The sequence below is a fragment of the Macaca mulatta genome, chromosome 15, assembly GCF_049350105.2.
Source record: "Macaca mulatta isolate MMU2019108-1 chromosome 15, T2T-MMU8v2.0, whole genome shotgun sequence".
Lineage (NCBI taxonomy): Eukaryota > Metazoa > Chordata > Mammalia > Primates > Cercopithecidae > Macaca > Macaca mulatta.
In genome coordinates this window covers 46,691,737-46,714,945 of record NC_133420.1, presented here as the reverse complement: position 1 = coordinate 46,714,945, position 23,209 = coordinate 46,691,737, and the positions used below count along the sequence as shown (strand labels likewise).

The 23,209-nt window shown below is 44.5% G+C and overlaps 1 long non-coding RNA gene and 1 pseudogene across 2 annotated transcripts; both read left to right on the top strand.

Moving 5' to 3' along the window:
- The first annotated feature begins 1,908 nt into the window (after window positions 1–1,908).
- Window positions 1,909–21,476, top strand: LOC106993652 (uncharacterized). Of its 2 annotated transcripts, none has more exons than XR_001439935.3 (4): window positions 1,909–2,039; window positions 4,535–4,584; window positions 5,035–5,127; window positions 18,914–21,476. It is a non-coding gene; the product is annotated as an uncharacterized LOC106993652 (long non-coding RNA). The 2 variants fall into 2 exon arrangements; XR_013405653.1 differs by lacking the exon at window positions 18,914–21,476 and adding an exon at window positions 13,258–15,879.
- Window positions 7,076–9,304, top strand: LOC144334876 (large ribosomal subunit protein eL8-like; annotated as a pseudogene).
- Window positions 21,477–23,209: the final 1,733 nt, after the last annotated feature.

Here is a 23,209-nt window from a genome sequence, read left to right as displayed (position 1 = left end):
TCAAAAAAAAAAAAAGATACCAAAGATAAAGATATTTGGTACACATACATCATCATTGCAATGACTGTCAGAGGCAAGATTGAGTGACAGCTGTATCAGACAATAAAGGTTTTATTAGAGTGTTTAAAATATACCAAAATATCCTTCAGGCAGTCCTCAATGCCAAGGATTAGAACATTCCCAAAAGAAAAATATAGACAAATGGATAAAAGAATTCAAGAGAGGCTGGGCATGGTGGCTCACGCCTGTAATCCCAGGACTTTGGGAGGCCCAGACGGGTGGATCACCTGAGGTCAGGCATTTGAGATCAGCCTGACCAACATAGGGAAATCCCGTTTCTACTGAAAAGAAATACAAAAAAATTAGCCGAGCGTGGCAACGCATGCCTGTAATCCCAGCTACTCAGGAGGCTGAGGCAGGAGAATCTCTTGAACCCAGGAGGTGCAGGTTGCAGTGAGCCAAGATCACACCACTGCCCTCCAGCGAAACTCCATCTAAAAAAAAAAAAAAAAAAAGAATTCAAGAGAAAAGTGTGAAAGAAGCAGGACAAACAGCAAGCTTCAAATTTTTATTCAAAGCTAGAAAGTACAAATGATAAATTATTATCAATTATTCATTATTATATTGATTCCTATGAACCACTTTTCAATGACAGCTTTTGATGTATCAACCTAGTTCACAGGAAAACTTGTGTCCCGAGAGTAGGTATAAGGAGGAAGGAAGAGAGGAAAGATGGAAGGAAAAAGAGAGGAAAGGAAGGAGGGAGGGAGGTTAAGGAGTCAGAATAAGAAAAAAAAAAAAAAAGAAAAGAAATTACCTCAAAATTTGAAGGGTGGGGAGGCAGGCAGGATTCCGAGACATTTCAAATCTGCCCCAGCTTCACATTATCATAGAACAAAATCTGTCTTAAAGTTTCTCTAGCTTGTTTTAAACCAAAAGAATTATGGGTGAAGGTGAAACAGTTTTTTCTTTGTTTATTTTTTATTTTATTTTATTTATTTATTTTTTTGAGATGGACTTTTGCTTTTGCTGCCCAGGCTGGAGTGCAATGGCACGATCTTGGCTCATTGCAACCTCTGCCTCCTGGGTTCAAGCGATTCTCCTGCCTCAGCCTCCTGAGTAGCTGGGATTGCAGGTGCACACCACCATGCTCAGATAATTGTTCTGTTTTTAGTAGAGTGAGAGTTTCACCATGTTGGCCAGGCTGGTCTCAAACTCCCGACCTCAGGCGATCTACCCACCTCGGCCTCCCAAAGTGCTGGCATTACAGGCGTGAGCCACCGCACCTGGCCACAACAGTTTTAGATTGCTCTTCCTATTCAGGTTGAAGTTACCAATGATACAGAACACGTACATCATATGGTAGCAATTTGCTTTTCTTATCATAACATTAAAACTAATATAACAAAAGTTGAATGTGCTGAAACAGAGAGTAAAAGGGTGATTATCAGAGACTGGGGATGGAGGAGTTGGGGACGTATTGGGCACAGGACACAAAATTTCAGTTAGACAGGAGGAATTAGTTCTAAAAATCTATCATACATCACAGTGACCACCGTTAAAAACAACATATTGTCATTAAAATTGCTAAGAGACTAGATTTTAAGGGTTCTCACTACAAAAAATAGGTATGTGAGGTGAAGGGGAGGCAGAATTCCCCTTCCATTCTCTTGGGGTCCCGGTTGGGTCCAATAATTAAACTGACATAAGATAAATTAGCAGGAGAAATGCATACAAATTTAGTTAATACAAGTTTTATGTGGCATGGGACCTTCTAATAAGGAAATGAAGACCCAAATAATCAGTTAGAGTCAGTAACTTAAATACTGACTTGGACAAAGTGTAAGATTCTCCCCGGGGCCTGAAAGCTTAAGGAGATGAATAACTCCTCCCTTCTCAGGCCCAGTCCCAAGCACAAGGGCACTTGTGTCAGCAGCATGAGTCAGCAAGAGAGCAGAAGCAGGAAGAGAGCCGGCTGGAAGACACCTACCCTGGCCGGAAGGCACCTATCCCTGAAGATCAAGAAAGAGGCCATCCAGGTACAATGTAGCAGTTACATCAGACTAGGACACTTCCTTTTTACAGGAGACTAAAACCTTTGTCCCATCCTCACTTGGGGCTGTCGCCATTTTAAGCCTCAGCCCGCCTGCACCCAGGCGCTCCTTAAAACAGCATGTTGCTCCACACTGCCTCGTGTTGTCTGTTGGTGCGCTCCTGGGGTTCGAACCGATACAAGAACCTTACACAAAGTATACTCAGTTATGAAGAAACAACTAAGTTATGTGGGGAGGCTTAAAAGAGAAAAGTTATTTTAGCAAGATCCATAGGGAATTCTCTCCGTCTCAACTTCTTATTCTTAAGGATAAGGACGTTACCTCTTTCATATGGGAGTTTTACCTTCTGCTTTTAAGAAATAGCGTGAAGAAGGCTGGGCACGGTGGCTCACACCTGTAGTCCGAGCACTTTTGGGAGGCAGAGGTAGGTGGACCACCTGAGGTCAGGAGATCGAGACCAGCCTGGACAACATGGTGAAATCCTGTCTGTACTAAAAATACAAAAATTAGCTGGGTGTGGTGGCAGGTGCCTGTAATCTCAGTCACTCAGGAGGCTGAGGCAGGATAATTACTTGAACCCTGGAGGCAGAGGTTGCAGTGAGCCAAGATGGCGCCACTGCACTCCAGCCTGGGCAACAGAGTGAGACTCCATCTCAAAAAAAAAAAAGAAAAATAGCATGAAGATCAGAGCTATCTTCTTGCACCTGCTGTCTTTCAAATGCATTTAGCTTAACTAGTCTGTGCACCAGACTAGCATATTTTAACCTCATCAGAGGTAATAGAATGTTAAGAAGCTTGATGTAGCCATTCCACAATGTACACAGATATCAAAACATCATGTTGTACTCCATAAATATATGTAATTTGTACTTGTTGATTAATATAAATTTTAAAAATATAACTAGGTGCAGTGTTTCTGTGTCCAGGCATTTGTGGAATGAGAGGAAGGTAAATTTAAATTGAGAGCCTCCCTGTGGTTCTAATCCACTTCAGGCAGAATCTCTCTGAAGCAGCCTCTGACTTGGCAATTTTCTATGAAAGAATTAGGGAATGGTGACTGGGTGCAGTGGATCACTCCTGTCATCCCAGCACTTTGTGGGGCCAAGGTGAGAGGATTGCTTGAACTCAGGAGTTCAAGACCAGAGTGGACAACATAGCGAGACCTCATCTCTATCAAAAATTTAAAAAATTACTTAGGTGTGGTGGGGCATGCCAGTAGTTCCAGCTACTTGAGAGTTTGAGGTGGGAGGCTCACCTGAAACTTGGGAGATTGTGGCTGCAGTGTGCTGTGATTGTGCTACCACCTTCCAGCATGGCTGACAAAGTGAGACCGTCTCAAAAAAAAAAAAAAAAAAGGATCTAGGGAATGAATCAGGAATAAGATTAATCGAAGTTTTTTGCTTTTTTTTTTTTTTTTTTTTTTGAGATGGAGTTTTGCTCTTGTCACCCAGGCTGGAGTGCAATGGTGTGATCTCAGCTCACTGCAACCTCCGTCTCCTGGGTTCAAACGATTCTCCTGCCTCAGCCTCCCAAGTAGCTGGGATTATAGGCATGTGCCACCAAGCCCAGCTAATTTTTGTATTTTTCGTAGAGATGGGGTTTTGCCATGTTGGTCAGGCTGGTCTCGAACTCCTCACCTCGGATGATCCACCCGCCTCGACTTCCCAAAGTGCTGGGATGACAGGCATGAGCCACTGCCCCTGGCCAAATATTTTTTAACTGCTCCCCGACCACCCACAGCCTTATTAATTTGCTTATTTTAAGTTGTGAGTATATGCAAATGATGTTTACTTTTCTTTTTTCTTTCTTTTTTTTTGAGACATTCTCAACTCTGTAACCCAGGCTGGAGTGCAGTGACACAAACCTGGCTCACCTCAACTCCCGCTTCCCAGGTTCAAGAAATTCTCATGCCTCAGCCTCCCGAGTAGCTGGGATTACAGGCATAAGCCACTATGCCCAGCTAATTTTTGTATTTTTAGTAGAGACGGGGTTCTGCCATGTTGGCCAGGTTGGTCTGGAACTCCTGACCTCAGGTGATCTGCTCGCCTCGGCCTCCTAAAGTTCTGGGATTATAGGCGTGAGCCACCATGCCCAGCCAATGTTTACTTTTCTCATGAAATACCTTGGAGAAAGACCAAACAGTATTTGTATATGTGGTGGGCAGAGCAGGAAAAACTGGATTTAAGTGCTGGTTTGTCTGTTGACAGCTATGTTCCTTTGGGTAGGACATGTTTTTTTTCTCAGAGTTTGTTGCTTCATTTTATCACAGGGTAGTACATATGTGTCCATGAGCTTGACTTGTGACATAATGTATATGAAAACAATGTACTGTACTTGCGACATAATGTTTATGAAAACAATTTCCGTCTTCAAAGTGCTGGACAAATTAGGGTATATTATTATTGATATTGTTATAAATAAAATTTTGGTGCCACAAAAGAAGTAGCACTCTAATATAAAATTTTCTTTTTAATTCTCAGCAAGGCAAGCTACTTCTATAGAAGACTGAGCCCTTACAGATGGAACAATGGTGAGCGCACGCCTGGACAAGGGAGGGAAAGGGGTTCTTATCCCTGACGCACGTGGCCCCTGCTGCTGTGTCGTCCCCCTATTGGCTAGGGTTAGACCGCACAGGCTAAACTAATTCTGTTGGCTAATTTAAAGAGAATGACGGGGTGAGTGGTTTGACAGGGAAAAATGGTTGTGGCAGAGCCAGAAATCAGAATAAGTCAGGGTGGAGAATGAGGAGGTAATTGGAACGAGTCAGGGTGGAGCAGGTAATCGAAAAAGATTTCTTTACGAGGAAGTTAAGTTTAAAAGTAGAAGGCAAAGAATTGAATCTACTGACATATTGATTCTTTGAAGAGAAAGTTAGAACTTAGATCTAATAATATAGGGACCAAAGTCCTCTGTGATAAGAAAACTTTCAAGGAGAGAAAGAGCAACTGACTGTATTCAATTTTCTCCACTTGCGCTCCAGGGCCACTCTCCAGCCTGCTCAGCATAAACTGGACCCCTACCCTCAAGCTTCTGCTTGGTTTCGGTGGAGGTCTGATGCTTGTTGATTCTCTCGGTAAGTTACTGCAGGTTGACTATGTCCCTCTAGCAAAAGGCACAGCTCTTTCAGGCAACCCCTGGGCATGCCTCCCCTCCCCGACTCCTTCAGGCCCAAGTGGGAGCTTCTCAGGCTCCACTGGTTTCCCTGTTCCTTGCACACTGCCCTTTGGGTGGGTACAACATCTGTTTCCTGCTGGGAGACTGCTCAGTCTGATTTGTTTATGTATTTATTATAAACAAAAAAGAGATGAAAGTACATTGATTTTGAAAGAGAAAATGCATTTAAAAAGTTCTAGACAAATGGTGTAAATTAATGAAAATTTGAAAAGGACCCCTCCACCTCCACCAAAAAAAAAAGGACATATGGAAGTAAAATGACATCTTGCCCTGTCACCATTGTAAGTATGTACATCACATCTCCCCATCATATAAAGGAGATTTTTTCATTCTGAAATGCAAACAAAAGGAAAAACTAGGGTTAGCACCCGGTATACTACTAGTCCCCCCAGAAATGTGTTACTGGACCAACACGTTCTTATGCTTGCTGTCCAGTAACAGATCAATACACAAAGACAGCAGGGTTTGCAGCAGAGAAAGAGTTTAATGGTCTTAGCGTGACCAAGCAAACAACGGAAGGAGACAGTCAAATCTGTCTTGCCAAGGAGTTCTGGGCTGGGGCTTTTAAGGGGATTGTGGAGGGGAGGGGCTGGAAAATTGGGGTCAATGATTGGTTGGGATAAAGGGGATGAAATCATCAGGATGTGGACACCACATTCTTTGGTGAGTCGGCTTCTTGTGGGGTCCTTCAGAGCAGCTGGCGTCTGTAGTTTCACTCGTGTGCAGGACCTGAAAGAATATCTCAAATGGAAAACTTGATATTTCACAATGTTCAAGATGTTATCTATAGAACAGTTCTAAGGAGAGCTATAATCTTGTGATGGGGTATTCCAGAAAAACTCTCAAACCATGTTTTTCCTCTGCTCTCACACCACTACAACAGCAATCATTAACACAGAAGAAGGCTTCTGTGACCAAGTGTGTGGGGATTTCTTCCCACCACCAAAGGAGCAATTAATTCTGCAGTGAACACCAGCGGGATGTTCTCCAAATCAATTTCAACACTACCTACCTGGAGGCAATCCCACAGGTTGAGGGCTCAGGGGAAACCAACATGAACATGGACATCATGCTGTTTCCTGTGCCATAAGTGATAAAGTCCTTTGCCTCTGATCCAGAAGTCTTGTGTCTTCTGTCAGCATCCATGAAACTGAGGCAGGCTAACTTGTTGGCTTTCAAGGGAAGGCAAAAATCTCAGTCCCTTCACTGTTCTTGACAATTATAAAGTAAAAAACATGCAGTCATATTTAAAGAAGCACAATTTGGCAGCCAAAAGTAGTTACAAAGCAACCATAGGACTTCCTGTACAGGGGAGGGGGCCAGGCAGCCATTAGACAGCTGTTAGCGATTAGACAGCACAGCCCAACCCAAGGCCGGGGCCAGACAGCGGGGGCTTGGACAGGAGCAAGGTCCAAGGGCGGCCAGGTGCCAGAAGCCCAGGAAGCACATATCAAGGCTCCGTTGCCAGCGGGGTGCTGCCAATAAAATGTAGTCATGTGGAATTTGGAACGTGGAAAGGAGGTAGAAGTCATCCTTTCCTCCCCCGCAGCAGCAGGTGTGCAGGCTCTGGTGGTCAGCTGGACTCCATACTCCCCCACCAGTCACCAACCTGGGGACCGTGGGGCTGCAAGGACATCACCAGCAGTTTCCCCAGTTTCCTGACTTCTTCCATCCTCTGGAAATCAGCTGTGATGGAAACTGTGAGGGCCTGTCATTTACCCCGCGTCCCTGTTGAAGATCTCGTCCTCATTAGAAGATTCCTTGTCATGCAGCTTCTGTGCCATGTTTTTCAAGCGCGTGACACTGACAGCAATGAATCCTCCAATGTACCTGAGTCGCACTTCGTCATGAGCATCTCCAATGTGCCAGAAATCTGAAAATGCCTCTGGGGAGACACATGCACAAGACAGGTGATGACAACTCCATGGGGGTGGAGATTATACATCTCTCATCATTTCAGCAACAAGGAAATAAATTAGTGGCAGAGTAAGGGCGACTTGAGATCTCCTGGAAGCGAGGATCCTTTAAAAATCCCTGAGTAGTCTCTCTCCTCCCGCTGTCCAAGACGCCAAAAGGAAAGAAGGCCAATGGGATGAAGGTGGCTCCAGCACCTGCTGTCGTGAAGAAGTAGGAGGCCAAGAAAGTGGTGAATCCCCTGTTTGAGAAAAGGCCTAAAAATTTTGGCTTAGGACAGGACATCCAGCCCAAAAGAGACCTCACCCGCTTTGTGAAATGGCCCTGCTATATCAGGTTGCAGCGGCAGAGAGCCATCCTCTACAAGCGGCTGGAAGTGTCTCCTGCAATTTACCAGTTCACCCAGGCCCTGGACCACCAGACAGCTACTCGGCTGCTTAGCGTGGCCCATGAGTACAGAGCAGAGACAAAGCAGGAAAAGAAGCAGAGGCTGTTGTCCCCAGCCAAAAAGAAAGCTGCTGGCAAAGGGGATGTCCCCCCTAAGACACTACCTGTCCTTGGAGCAGGAGTTAACACTGTCACCACCTTGGTGGAGAACAAGAAAGCTCAGCTGGTGGTGAAGGCACACGATGTGGATTCCATTGAGCTGGTTGTCTTCTTGTCTGCCCTGTGTCGTAAAATGGGGGTCCCTTACTGCATTATCAAGGGGAAAGCAAGACTGGGCCGTCTAGTCTGTGGGAAGACCTGCACCACTGTTGCCTTCACATAGGTGAACTAGGAAGACAAAGGCGCTTTGGCTAATCTGGTGGAAGCTATCAGGACCAATTACAACGACAGACATGATGAGATCTGCCGTCACTGGGGAGGCAATGTCCTGGGTCCCAAGTCTGTGGCTTGCATCGCCAAGCTTGAAAAGGCAAAGGCTAAAGAACTTGCCACTAAACTGGGTTAAATGTACACTGTGGAGTTTTCTGTACATAAAAATAATTACAATAATACAAAAAATTCCTGGAATATACATTGCGGTAAAAGAACAAAGCATACCTCAGTTTTAAACGACTGAAGAAGAATGTCAGGTAATAGCAGGTGGGAAAGTGGCTTTGATTTTCAGTTTGTGGGCTCTGAACCCACACAAAAACAGGATTGTATTCTGAAAAGCTGAATTAATTATTGTCCTTACCTCAATGAGATGGAAAATTATAATCAGAATCATCACTAGGCAGAGCTTATAGCTTGCAGTGAAAGCCAATAATGAGTTCTCAGGCAATTCCAGCTGAGCGGGGCGGGGGGCAGCTCTTCTAAGAGAGTCCGCCCCAGCATCCGTCTGCCAAGTATTCATTGAAAGGGCTTGTTAAACCACAAACATCCACTAGATGTCTTTTTTGAGGTCGGGTCGTGAGACACCTGTGGCCTTGTAAGAGCACTCAAACTGCATTCTCAGGAGGCTGTTCTCAGTGTTCCTTATCACACCACACACTCCACTCCCTGTCCTGTTTTCAGGGTCAAGGAGTTTCATTCACATGCACAAATAACATACACACAGGGCCTCATTTTCCCATGCCCCAACCTTAAATGCCTTGTACATAGGCGAGAATATGTTGCTGTGCACCCTACACACACTATATATATATACATTTTTTTTTCACTTGGAGTCTCGATCTGTCACCCAGTCTAGAATGCAATGGCGCACTCTCCGCTCACTGCAACCTCCGCCTCCCCAGTTCAAGCGATTCTCCTGCGTCAGCCTCCTAAGTAGCTGGGATTACAGGCACGTGCCATCACGCCTGGCTAATTTTTGTATTTTTAGTAGAGACAGGGTTTCACCATGTTGGCCAGGCTGGTCTCAAACTCCTGACCTTGTGATCCTCCTGCCTCAGCCTCCCAAAGTGCTGGGATTACAGGCGTGAGCTACCATGCCTGGCCCCCACACACTATTATAGTCACAGTTGAATGCACTCCCAGCGGAATCTGCCTCAGGAGGATGATGGTAGGTTGTGTTTTCAGAGATGGTGCCTTCTGGCATAGTCGTGTTTTCCATGAAAATATTTTCTTCAAAGGCATTTCTTGCAGTGGTGTTTTCCATATTAATGTTTTCTATAAAAGGTTCTGAAAAGGCAAATACTTCTGGAAAAGGATTTTCCTGAGGACTCAGGTCCCCAAAAGATGAAAAAGCCCTCACTGAAGAGAATGGAGGCCTCTTTGCAACCATCAGTCATGCACCATCCAGTCTCTCCCCAGTGCCACCATGGTCCCCAGCTTATCTCCTGGTTTGGAGGATACTTTAATGACTCTTGGAATCTACATCTACCTGGCTATCACCCCACCTAATCAGTAGCCACAAGGGTCTGAAGAGAACTTGCATTTCTATACCTCCTCCAGTATCTCTATTGGTTCCTGTCCTCACCACCCAGCATGCTGTGCACAACTCCAGCATCTTCTTCTAGAACACCCCATTTCATAGCAACTATAGTTTTATCTCTCTTACTTCCTCAGTTCATGCAGTACCACCGACATCCTGATGGGTGAGTTGCTCCTAAGAGATATATAAGCTACCAAGGACATCCAGGAAAACCCCTGGAGGAACAAACCTATTAGAAGAAGTATGTGAGGCCAGGCGCGGTGGTTCACGCCTGAAATCCCAGCACTTTGGGAGGAGGGCGGATCACGAGATCAGGAGTTCGAGACCAGCCTGGCCAACATAGTGAAACCCCATTTCTACTAAAAATTCAAAAATTAGCCAGGTGTGGTGGCACATGCCTGTAGATCCAGCTACTCAGGAAGCTGAGGCAAGAGAATCACTTGAACCCTGGAGGTGGAGGTTGTGGTGAGCCGAGATCGCACCACTGCACTCCAGCCTGGGCAAAAGAATGAGACTGTTTCAAAAAAAAAAGAGTATATGAACTGGCACTTGCTTTAGAGAAAAAAATCCAAGTGGTGGACACTGCCTGGTTCTACCACCGTGATCTACATATGTTCAAGACTGAAGTTGGAGGACAGTTTCTTCAGTTATTTCAAAGTGATGGAAGTTATTAGTCCAAGAATCTTTGGAACCCAGTGTATCTACTCTATGTTCAACGAGGCCCATACACAGAGCCTCAGAATAGAAAACTAGAGAATGTTATTCAGGAGAAGCTGAACTCATGGCAATTCAGTGCAGCTCCAGGATATAGAGGAATGGTTGTGGGAATGAATCGCTTTTTTTTTTTTTCTTTTTTGAGACAGAGTCTCACTGTGTTGCCAGGCTGGAGTGCAGTGGCACGATCTCGGCTCACTGCAACCTCTGCCTCCTGGGTTCAAGTGATCTCCTGTCTTAGCCTCCCACGTAGCTGGGATTACAGGTGCACACCACCATGTCCAGCTATTTTTTTTGTACTTTTAGTAGAGATGGGGTTTCACCACATTGGCCAGGATGGTCTTGATCTCTTGACCTCGTAATCCGTCCACCTCAGCCTCCCAAAGTGTTGGGATTACAGGAGTGAGCCACGGTGCCTGGCCGGAATGAATGACTCTTACATGATTACAGCCTTGCTCCTCAAAGGTGTTCTCTGGACCAGTAGCATCAGGATCAGCTGAGAGCTTGTTAGAAGTGCAGAACCTCAGGTCACACTTCTGACCTATTGATTTAGAATCTGTATTTTAAACAAGACCCAGGGGTGATTTAGCACATTACTGTTTGGGAAGCACTGTATTAATGCTTTCTGTGTAGGTGTCTTAGTTTGTGTAAGCTAAGTAAACTGATAACAAAATACTATCAACTGGGTGGCTTATAAACAACAAACATTTGCTTCTTATAGTTGTGGAGACTGGGAAGTCCAAGATCAAGGTGCTGGGAAATTTGGTGTCTGGGGAGGGCCCACTTCCTCATAGGAGTCTTCTGTGACCTTGCATGGTGGAAGTAGTGAGAGGTTTTTTTAGGGCCCCCCTTTTTTTTTGAAACACAGTCTCACTGTGTCACCCAGGCTGGAGTGCAGTGATGCCATCTCACCATCTCAGCTCCGTGCAACCTTTGCCTACCAGGTTCAAGTGATTCTTCTGCCTCAGCCTCCTGAGTAGTTGGGATTATGGGTGCCCACTACCATGCCCGACTAATTTTTTTTTTTTTTTTTTTTTTTTTGAGATGGAGTCTCGCTCCGTCACCCAGGCTGGAGTGCAGTGGCGTGATCTCGGCTCACTGCAAGCTCCGCCTCCTGGGTTCACACCATTCTCCTGCCCTGTCCCAGACACTCCTTCATCTCAGAAGTGTGCAGAGTGAGGCATTAGGGAATACAAGGCCATTTCGATTACACATAAGTACACACACAGACACTCCTTCATCTCAGAAGTGTCTCCCAGCCCCAACTCCTGCCTGGCATTCTGAGACCACACAATGTGTGTGGAGGGCTGTGCTTGCTATCTCATGATCTCATTCCAGGTTATCATCTCCCCGATACTGACTTGTCTGCACCACACACTCCCAGCTTGCCATCTCCTTACCTCCACACAGACATCAGACAATCTCATTCCACATGTACCCCACCAGCCCCATGTTTGCCCCCCAGATCCTCTTTGTATGGGGCTGGGGTTTAACAACAAACAACCATTTCCCTGCCAGAGTACTACCTGCCCAGCTAGAAGCTTTTGACAGGAAAAGGTGAGTCAGAAAGTGAGTGGTCTGTAGTCTTTGATCTTTCTGGAAGGCTGGGAAGAAGAAATGAACCCTAGTTGGGTCCCCAAAGCTGAGGCTGAGAGTTCTGCCTGGACGCTTGTGGGCATGCTTGTTCTGGCTGGTGCTAAAATGCAATGCTGGTGTTTGCTAATTCGTTCACCACACTTGCCGGGCCTTGTGAAAAGATTCCTGCCAAGAAAGGAACCAGGAATCATGAGTTGGCTGAGGTGACACAGCATAAAGCTCAACTTAAACAGTTTATTGGTCTTTTATTTCTGTTCTCTTTTTTCCTTGGTTCTGGTTTTCTGGCTTTTTATTACTATTATCAGAGTGGGCATAAATTTCAGTTCAATTTAGTTCAGATACGATTCCAGCTGGGCACAGTGGCTCATACCTGTAATCCAAGTACTTTGGGAGGTTGAGGTGGTGGATGGCCTAAGGCCAGGAGTTTGAGACCAGAATAGGCAATGTGGTGAAATCCCAGCTTTACGAATTTTTTTTTTCTTTTGGGACGGAGTCCTGCTCTGTCGCCCAGGCTGGAGTGCAGTGGCGCAATCTCTGCTCACTGCAAACCGCCTCCCGGGTTCATGCCATTCTCCTACCTCAGCCTCCTGAGTAGCTGGGACTACAGGCGCCCACCACCACGCCTGGCTAATTTTTTGTATTTTTAGTAGAGACGGGGTTTCACCGTTTTAGCCAGGATGGTCTCGATCTCCTGACCTAGTGATCTGCCTGCCTCAGCCTCCCAAAATGCTGGGATTACAGGCATGAGCCACTGCGCCCAGCTCTGAAATTTTTTTTTTTTTTTAATTAGCCAGATGTGGTGGTACATGCCTGTGGTCCCAGCTAATTGGGAGGCTGGGGTGGGAGAATCACCTGGGCCTGAGGAAGTCGACGCTGCAGTGAGCTATAATCACGCCGCTGCACTCCAGCATGGGTGACAGAGAGACCCTATTTCAAAAAAAAAAAAAAAAAAGAAAAGAAAAGATTCCAATTCCAAGATGCTTTGCTTTGTTACAATCACTCCCTGGCAAATGCTTTCAGTTTCCTTGCTTTTTTCTTCTTCCATCAGTCACGCCTGGCATAACCCTAACCCCGAATGAAAGCAATCACTGATTTTTCCACGCCTTCCCATGAGCCCCTGAACATTGTTGGCGAAAATCACTTAACTAGACTGACTGGTTCTTCTCTAATGAACACAAACAACACAAAGGCACACATGACACTGCCCAGCAACCCCAGAGACTCTCCAGGAAATTTGCTTACTCGCAAAATTTGATGACAATTTTATCCTTTCACACAGTTCACAAGCCTCACCCGTCAACTATTCCTACCTGATGCTTCACAGATAGATTAAAATAGATTAGACCAGAGACTTTGTCTTTTTATGGCAAGACTACAAATTTTTCTGCATATGCATCCATCTTCACTTCTTTTGCTTTCTTTCTCTCTTTCTTTTTCTTGAGACAGGGTCTCACTGGGTTGCCCAGGCTGGAGTACACTGGCACAATCTTGGCTCCATGCAACCTCCGCCTCCCAGGTTCAAGCCATTCTCCTGCCTCACCCTCCCGATTAGCTGGGACTACAGACATGTGCCACCACACCGGGCCCATCTTCACTTTTCTTTCTGTGACAATGGAGGAAGGTTCTCTCCTCCTACCAAAGGTTAATGTACTTTGGTTGCATTTCTCCTAACCTTCCTAGGTTACTTGAATTACTTCTTTTCTCCTGCATAACTAACCTCTTCTGAATTAACTAGAATACTTTACACTGCAAGCAAAAAGGCAAAGGCCATCAGCAAACCAAACACTCCCAAATTTATATCTCCTGTCCAGGATGTCTTCCAACCTCCATCTATTAATAGGCTAAAGAGTCTCCTGTTCAGCCTGGGCAACATGGCAAAACCTCGTCTCTACAAAAAATACAAAAATTAGCCGGGTGTGGTGGGGTGTGCCTGTAGTCCCAGCTACTCGGGAAGCTGAGGTGAGAGGATCGCTTGAGCCCGGGTGGTCGAGGCTGCAGTGAGCTGAGATCATGCCACTGCACTCCAGTCTGGGTGACAGAGCAGAGGGAGACTCTGTCTCAAGAATTAAAAAAAAGAAAAAAAAGTCACCTGGACATTTTCCCCATGGCATCTTAAACTGTACATGTTCTAAACCGAACTGATTTCTACCTGGAACAGATGCTTCTAGCTGCATTCTCTCTTGGTTCTTTGCTAGCAAGTATCCCAACGTTGTTTAGAATAGGAACACGTCTAGCTAAAAAATTGTTAGCCAAGCTCCTTTATTGTTAGAAGTGATCGCATGGCAATTCTGCCCAGAGGTATGAGCAGAAGTTACTGGATAGGGCCTCCAGGAAAGCTTTTTAAAAGCGGGCAGAATCAACCTTCTCTTTTTTATCTGCATGGAACATGCATGGAGGTAGAGCAGCCACCTCATGATCATGAGGTCCACAAGCTGAGGGTGAAAAAGCAGAAGGTTAGAAGGACCCTGAGAAGCAACATCATGGGATCCCAACATTAGTTCTGGAATGTTACAGCAAAAAAATGACACCAGTACTCGTTTTTTTTGTTTTGTTTTGTTTTTGAGATGGAGACTTGCTCTGTCACCCAGGCTGGAGTGCAGTGGTGCAATTTCGGCTCACTGCAACCTCCGCCTCCCAGGTTCAAGTGATTCTCCTACCTCAGCCTCCTGAGTAGCTGAGTCTACAGACATATGCCACCACACCCGGCTAATTTTTTGTATTTTTAGTAGAGACAGGGTTTCACCGTGTTAGCCAGGATGGTCTTGGTCTCCTGACCTCATGATCCGCCCGCCTTGGCCTCCCAAAGTACTGGGATTACAGGCGTGAGCCACCTCGCCCGGCAGCCCTTGTTTAAGCTACTATGTATAGCAGACATTTTGTTACAAGCAACTGACCCTTAGCTATACACCACTCAAACCTACTTCTCCCTAGCCTTCCCCATTAGTAATTGGGACCTCCAGCACCAAATCCAGAGACCTGCAAGTTATCTGGGATTCTTCTCTCTTAACACCCACCTACAATCCAATCTATAGGCAAGTACTGCAGCATCTCCTTCAAAATATTCCTGTTCATGCACTTGTCTTTATCAGCTTTGCCACTATCTGGTTCAAGCCACCATCATCTCCTAAAATAACCTGAATCTGGTCCCTTTGCCTACCCCTTGCCTCTTTTCAGTCTTTTCACCATCTAGCAGCTAGAAGGAGCTTTTAAAATGCAAACTGGGCATCATTACCAGCAGATACTAAAACTTCCTGGAAGGAAATGAACTGCTTTGCTTAAGAGAGAGAGCAAAAGAAAAAAAAGAATTTGGAAATCCCCATTTTAGAAGGAAAAATTAAGAGTAGAGAGAATGGCTCTGGGTTACATCATGGATTCCTTAATCAATGGCTAAGAAATAAAAAAAAACCTCTGAATATTGGAATGAATTAATTTTCTTGTGGAAATTGGTGAAGGAGATAAATATCCTAATGATCTTGGAACAAAATAGAGCTCACATTTTAAAAAAGCTAGCAGGACGCAGGAGGAGGCAAGCCCAGTGAGCCCACAGACATTGTGGGAGGACTTTGAACTATCATGGAACATAGAATGTGGATTTGTTCCAATTTAATCAGACCTCTGAAGGGGAGAGGAGCCACCCACAGATGGCTTTGGGTTATGTTTGCATTTTACTTGCCAGGTTGGGGGCATTGTTTAGATATCAGCTGTTAGTCATGCTGAACTGTGAAACGGGCGTCATTCCTTAACTGAGGTCTTATACCTTGGTTTGTGAATTTTGTGGGAAGGGTAAGGGTGAGTAGGGCCTGCTGATTTGGATGACTTACCTGGATTTATAATCAGATGGATGAGTGGCACTTAGGAGGAACTTTTTATCAACTCTCAGTGGTGTCTTAATTTTTTCATTCAAAATAACCTAAAAACAAGCCTGGGCAATATAACGAGAACCCATCTCTACTAAACTTAAAAAAAAAAAAAAGAGTAGGGCATGGTGGTGCATGCCTGTAGTCACAGGTACTCGGGAGGCTGAAGCAGGATTGCTTGAACCCGGGAGTTGGAAGCTGCAGAAAGCTATGATCATACCACTGCACCTCAGCCCAGGTGACAGAGTGAGACGCTGTCTCTAAAATAATAATTATATATATATATATATATTTTTTTTTTTTTTGAGACAGGGTCTCACTCTGTCACCCAGGCTGGTGTACAGTGGCATGATCTCAGCTCACTGCAACCTCTGCCTCCCAGGTTCAAATAATTCTGCAGCCTCAGCCTCCTGAGTAGCTGGGACTGCAGATGTGCATCACCACGCCCAGCTAATTTTTGTATTTTTAGTAGAGACGTCATCTTGCCATGTTGCACAGGCTGGCCTTGAACTCCTGAGCTCAAAGTGATCCACCTGCCTCTGCCTCCCAAAGGGCTGGGATTACAGGTGTGAGCCAGTGCACCCAGCCTAACAGTAATAATTTTTTTTTTTTTTTTTTGAAATGGAGTGTCGCTCTGTCACCCAGGTTGGAGTGCAGTGGTGCAATCTTGGCTTACTGCAAGCTCCGCCTCCTGGGTTCACACTATTCTCCTGCCTCAGCCTCTCGAGTAGCTGGGACTACAGGCGCCCACCACCATGCCTGGCTAATGTTTTGTATTTTTAGTAGAGACGGGGTTTCACCGTGTTAGCCAGGATGGTCTCGATCTCCTGACCTTGTGATCGACCAGCCTCAGTCTCCCAAAGTGCTGGGATTACAGGAGTGAGCCACCACACCCACCAGTAATTTTTAAATATTTATATGAGAGGCAGAGAAATTTTGTAGGAAAGGAATGCTTTGTATGGAAGAGAGTTAAGATGCACAGACAGTAAGTGGTTCAAGGTCAAGGGGAAAAGCAAGCGCTCAGCTCAGTGTTGGTTACTTGTATCTTAACTTCAGCCCAGACTCTTGGGCTCAGGCCCAAGTTCCAGCTCAGGGAGACACCAACAAAGAAAAAAGTAAGAACTTAAACAAGTGGCTTCATTAAACTCTCTGTGACATACTGAGTAGCTTTGTTACATGAATGGGAGATGGCACCAGTGACTTCGACCCTATCGGAAACATTGGGATTCATCAATCTAATTACTCATGTGGAGGTACCCAAGGATACCCTTATGTTTGGAGAGCCACTGGAAGGGTTCACAGGATCCAAAATATAGTTGTATCCATGGCTAAAGTTTATTACGGCAATGTAATGAGGAAGGAGAAAGACTCAGGTAGAGCCTGGGGAAATCCATGGGCAGGCATCCTACTGCCCACTCCCTCCATGAGGAATCACACAGTGCACTCTTCCTTCGGCAAGGAAAATATATTTCCCCAGCAATAAGCATTCAATGTTCCTGCTCATTAGAGGGAAACCCATTAGAGTCTCAACACCCAAAGTTTTACTAGGGTCTAGTCACATAAGGCACCCTCTGCCTAGCATGTACCAAAATTCCAGACCCCCTGAAGGAACGTAGGTGTTCAGCATAAACCACACTGTTTATACAGTTTCTAGGCAGAATGAGTCACCCTTGTCAGTTAGGGACTGGTGGGGACACTCTTCAAATCCAAGTTCCCGGACACCAGCCCAAGGCCAACGTCACGATCAGGCTTGCTATGTTAACTCTTCTGTACACCAGTACAACCCCTAGCAATAGTGAAGTCATTAAGAGGAATTTCATCCTGGAAATTTTCCACTAGAATTGCTAACGTTGTATGGTGTATGTTCAGAAGTTAGGAAAAAATATGTTAAAGCTTGGCAGCTCATCTAACTGGTCTGTATTTAAGAAATATATTCAAGGAAGGGCAAAAGAAAAATAATATAGCCAATTGCAAATGAGGAAGTCATTGGTTCTTTGACTATTTGTCCCTGAAGCATGGCTGCAGATTAACACTTTCTGGTGGGTCGCTGTCGTCTCAGGGGGACAGCTGATGCACATAGACACACAGGGAGGTGGGCACTGAGGGTGGGCTGTAAACCTGGCGCAACCTAGCTATGACATCCACTGTGACATCTAACCTGCTAGTAGAATGGTGCCAAGGAATGAAAGTAATGCAAGCTGACAGAGGTTTGGGTCCAGGAATTTCCTCTTACAGTAGAGGAACGTGGTAGAGACAGACATAGTCACAGAACCAGAGCTGTGGGCCAAGAGAAGGTTTGAAGATGAGTATTTCTGGTAGAAAGCTAACAGTAATTATTTTGAATTCACCAGGCAGTTCCCCAAGGGAAATTGCTTTCAGAAAACACTGGAGCAAGAGAATAGTGGAAGATAGTTTATACTCCTGCATCCTCCAACCTAGAATTCTAAAAGAAAAAAAAAAAAAAAAAAAAAACGAGTCCCAGAAAAAGAAAGAAGCTGAGGACCTAGGACAAATTGAACAGAGCAATGCAGCCTGGGCTGCAAATAGCCGGATACTAAAACTAGGATTTTTGCAGAGCTATCTTGGGGGTGGAAGAACCTGAACTACAGGTTAAATATGCCAAGTGATGTTCCCGAATAGAAAGTCAAGAATGAGAATCAGATCATGCAGTGTTTGGGGTGGGCCTGTATGAAATGAGCGCCAGAAGCTATAACATTTGTGCGCTTAAATAATGCCAATTTTGGAGTAAGATTTTGTCAGGGTAGAATCTGCTGTGGAAGCATGAGCTGAGCTTCCCACCTTCCCCATCCAACAATGAATTAATCCAGGGAGACACTACCTTTTCTCCATCAATCTGTATCCTTGATCCTGAATATGTGGACAATGGTAAAATTGCACAATGTGAGTTACAATTCTCTTGTGCTCCTTGAATGATGTTTTTCAACTTTTTTTTTTTTTTTTGGAGAGTTTCAGACAGAAAGAGGCATTTGTAGGTTTGGATTGAATCAGATGGTTTTTCCATTTAGAAAACAAAAGGAGAGAAAAAAATAGAAACAATACCTTTGTGCCAAGAGAAAAGCAAATGGGAAAGTTAGATATAGAATTGTTATCAATATGTCTTCTTATTCAGTACAAAATACCTTGAAAACTTAGTTAATCTTGTACATTCAACAGAGTATATTCTGGAATGTTCTATTCACATGTTTCAGGAAGACTAACTTAATCTTTCTCTTTGTATTCTGTAGAATATCAAGACTTCAGCATTGTGTTCAAAATGATTAAGTCAGCTGGACACAGTGGCTCATACCTGTAATCCCAGCACTTTGAGAGGCTGAGGTAGGCGGATCACGAGGTCAAGAGATCGAGACTATCGTGTCCAACACGGTGAAACCTGGTCTCTACTAAAAACACAAAAATTAGCTGGGCATGGTGGCACGCACCTGTAATCGCAGCTACTTGGGAGGCTGAGGCAGCAGAATCACTTGAACCCCAGAGGTGGAGGTTGCAGTGAGCTAAGATCGTGCCACTACACTCCAGTCTGGCGACAGAGGGAGACTCTGTCTCAAAAATAAAAAAAGAAAAAAGAAAAAAAGATTAAGCCATCAACACAATTTTATTTTATTTGCATAGCCTTCAAATAGGAAAGTCTAGGTTCATATTTAGAGACCTTTTCCTGTCTGGCAAGAGACTTTACAGTTTATATAATGGTGAACTAAATTATACAAAACCTGAGAAGCCATGGTCAGAGATTATTGCACACACACACACATACACACACACACAGTTGTTTTTTTGATTTTTGTTCTTTTGAGATAGAGTCTTGCTCTGTTGCCCTGGCTGGTGTGCAGTGGCGTGATTTTGGCTCACTGCAACCTCAGCCTCCTGGGCTCAAGTGATCCTCCCACCTCAGCCTCTGAGTAGCTGAGGTTACAGGTATGTGCCACCAGACCCAGCTAATTTTTTTGTATTTTTTGTAGAGATGGATTTTCGTCAGGTTGCTCAGGCTGGTCTTGAATTTCTGGGCTCAAGTGATCCACTCATATCGGCCTCCCAAAATGCTGAGATTACAAGTATGAACCACTACACCCCGCCAAGATGATCACATTATTAGTGACCAAATTCAATTTCCTATGAAACAATTGATAATTTTTGGTGAGAAAAATCACAGTTTAACAAGTATAGTTTCCCATATTAATGGTACAGTATATAGTCTTGAGGTTACAACTTCTGTTGTTACAGTATAGAACATCACTAATTTTACTTAGCGAACATTCACAAAGCACTTTAGTTGTTTATAGGAGGCAGAGCATGTATAAATTTAAACTAGACAAGTTTTATCTCCCTTGACTGAAAATTCTATCTCTGTCACTGATGTTTCTGAGCAACATTCACCTTAATAAACCACCACATTTATAAGTCACTGTGTAATCTACGCTGTCACTCCAGTGCAACCAAGACAGATGATGCTCACATCAGTACTCTCACCATTGAGTGCTGGCCATGTTTGCAGTAGCATCAGTACTTGTAGCAGTAGTAGCAACAGTGATCCTAATGGGGTATGGGTGGCATTGCTACGTTTCTTGGTAAATGCAGCCACAGAAAACAAACCAGAGTATAGAGGAGCAGACGCTGGGTACCCAAGACAACCTAGTGATAGAACACAAAGCTTTACTGGCAACTGGGGGCCTCGTGGAGCAGATGGGGACAGTTAGAAGAATGCTTTTTTTTTTTCTTTATTTTGAAATGGAGTCTCACTCAGTCATCTAGGCTGGAGTGCAGTGGCACCATATTGGCTCACTGCAACCTCCACCTCCCAGGTTCAAACAATTCTCCAGCCTCAGCCTCCCAAGTAGCTGGGATTACAGGCGTGAGCCACCATGCCTGGCTAATTTTTGTATTTTTAGTACAGACAGGGTTTCACCATGTTGGCCAGGCTGGTCTCGAACTTCTGACCTCAGGTGATCCACCCGCCTCGGCCTCCCAAAGTGCTGGGATTACAGGTGTGAACCACCGCTCCCAGCCGTAGAAGAATACTTTTATTGTTTTTATGTTGACCTCATTTGCAACTCTAGATTGGTAATGCCTGGTAACACATATATAGTGCCAGAATGAACATCTTTGTGCATACATCCTTTTCCATATTTTGAACTCTTTCCTTAAGACAGAAAAGTATTGTGTGTCAAAGGGTATAAATACTTTCTGGGAGTTGAAACAATACCTGGGCTCTTGTAGTATAGGTATTACAATCACCAAATTGCTTTACAAAAAGCTGCCTCAATTAGGAATTTATGCAGCCCTGAGAAAAGTGTGAGCTGTCTTCTTTGACTGGTCTTGCTAAAATTCGCTATTGCAAGTTATAGAATCATTGCTAATTTTGTCAGGCAAATGATAATTTGTGGTTAATGTTTGCATTCCTGTGATTACTCATTAAATTAAGTCTTTCCATTTGTCCTGACTGGTTTGGTTTCCTTTTCTGAGACTGTCGATTCAAGACCATTACTATTTAAAATGTCTTTTTTTTTTTTTTAAAGAGTCTTACTCTGTCACCCAGGTTGGAGTGCAGTGGTGTGATCTCGGCTTACTGCAACCTCTGCCTCCCGGGTTCAAGTGATTCTCCTGCCTCAGCCTCCCGGCTACCTGGGATTACAAGTGCCCACCACCACACCCAGCTAAATTTTGTATTTTTAGTAGAGATGGGGTTTCACCATGTTGGCCAGGCTGGTCTGGAACTCCTGACCTCAAGTGATCTGCCCTCCTTGGCCTCCCAAAGTGCTGGGATTATAGGCGTGAGTAACCGCGCCCCACCCTAAAATCATTTTAATTATGCCTTTTAACTTTTAAAATAATGTAAATACTTATGTAAGATATACTAATTCTTTGTCAGATTTACTATATCTACTCCCAAATTTGTCATTTGTTCTTAAATATTGAGTTTTAATGCATACCCTTACATTTCATGTAATCAACTTCATGAAAAATTTCCATCATTTCTTTTTTTTTTTTTTTTTTTTTTGAGCCATTGTCTTGCTCTGTCACCCAGGCTGGAGTGCAGATCTCGGCTCACTGCAACCTCCGCCTCCCGGATTCAAGCGATTCTCTTGCCTCAGCCTCCGGAGTAGCTGGGACTACAGGTGCTCGCGGCCACACCTGGCTACTTTTTTGTATTTTTAATAGAGATGGGGTTTCACCATATTGCCCAGGCTGGTGTCAAACTCCTGAGCTCAGGCAATGCGCCTGCCTTGGCCTCCCAAAGTACTGAGATTACAGGTGTGAGCCACCGCACCCGGCTCATTTCTTAATTTAAAAAGCCTTCTCTGCATCAACAATTTTGTTGAGTATTCACATCTCACATCTTTGTTCTTCCAGTCTGTGCTTCGTTTTGTTTCCGTGGAACACAGTGGTGCGAAGCTGGAGCTCTGAGCCAGGCAGACCTGCCTGGGGGTTATGCTAATTAGCAGATGGATATCTCCTTGAGCTTCCTATATAAAACCTTATCATAGAGAATATTTCTGAAATGCCTGTTTATGCAACTTCACAGATTATTTAGACAAAAAGTGAATAGGTGTACACTGGAGCTCTTCATCTGCAAATGTTTTTCCTCCCTGACAGAACCAACTGCCAGGTTTTAAAAAGTATGTTTAGCTTGCTCAAAAGTCCCCTTTGAGGATCACATGAGCCCAGGGGTTTGAGACCAGCCTAGGCAAGATAATGAGACCCTAGCTCTACAAAAACATACAAAAATTAGCCAGAGATGATGACATGAGCCTCCAGCTACTCAGGAGGCTGAGGTGGGAGGGCTGCTTGAGCCTGGGAGGTTGAGGCTGCAGTGAGCCATGATCCTGCCTCTGCACTTTAGCCTGGGCAACAGAGGGAGAACTTGTCTCCAAAAAAAAAAAAAAAAAAAAAAAAAAAAAAAATCCCCTTCATCTCCATCCTGATAGGAAGTATGCCAGGGGAATGGGTATTGGAGCTTTTTTTTCAGTTTTCCCCGTTTGTCTATGCAGCCAATCATACAGATTTATTTTCCCTTCTTGGGTTCTTGGTTTTAAAAAGGTGCTTCATTTATGAATTCTGAGGAAAGCTAGGGAAAATTTAAACCATTATAAACGGGAATTTAGCTTTTAGATATCTCCAACAGGCTGTGCAGGAGTGGGTAGCATCCTCTAGTGGACAATTTTGGAACTGGTATGGTCTCTGATGGGTGCATTGGAACCAGTTGGGGAGATACAGATCCAGGGTGAATCCTCTCCAAAATTTCTGCTCAGCATTTTTCTGTGGCTCTCTGATGGTCAGCAAGTAAACGGCTGCTTTGTATCCCTGATGACCTAGCAGGTCCAGTATTAAACCCACTATGAGCGGTTTGTGTGAGCTGTGTGAGTTTTCTGCTTGCCCCAAATAAGAATGCCAGAGGAACGGGAGAATTGTAAAATGAGTTTCTCCACAAAAGTGACTGAGTGGGCTGAACAGTAAAGGACAGTGAATGTGGAAAACAAAAAAAGGGAGTGAATACGGGCAGAATTCTCTGACTCCTCGCCATTTTT